Raw genomic sequence first — 274 nt, forward strand, 5'->3', positions numbered from 1 at the left:
GTACCTTGTCCCGCCTACGTACTGCTCTATTACGTAGGTCCGTAGGGTTCGGTTATTTTGTACGAACCTCTACCCAAAATTGGACGCGGGTACTCTACAACGGAACCTTTAAAACTAAATAAAATCGTAAAAGGAACTAAAATCGCCCGGGGAAATTCCCGGCGTAACCGTACATTCCGAGGTCGTACTAGCGACCTGCCAAAATTAAGCATCGATCACCATAATTAATTTCAGAGAGGTTTTCCACAGTTTTCAACCACTAATACTATACGCA

The sequence above is a fragment of the Cystoisospora suis genome, assembly GCF_002600585.1.
Source record: "Cystoisospora suis strain Wien I chromosome Unknown contig_3406, whole genome shotgun sequence".
Lineage (NCBI taxonomy): Eukaryota > Apicomplexa > Conoidasida > Eucoccidiorida > Sarcocystidae > Cystoisospora > Cystoisospora suis.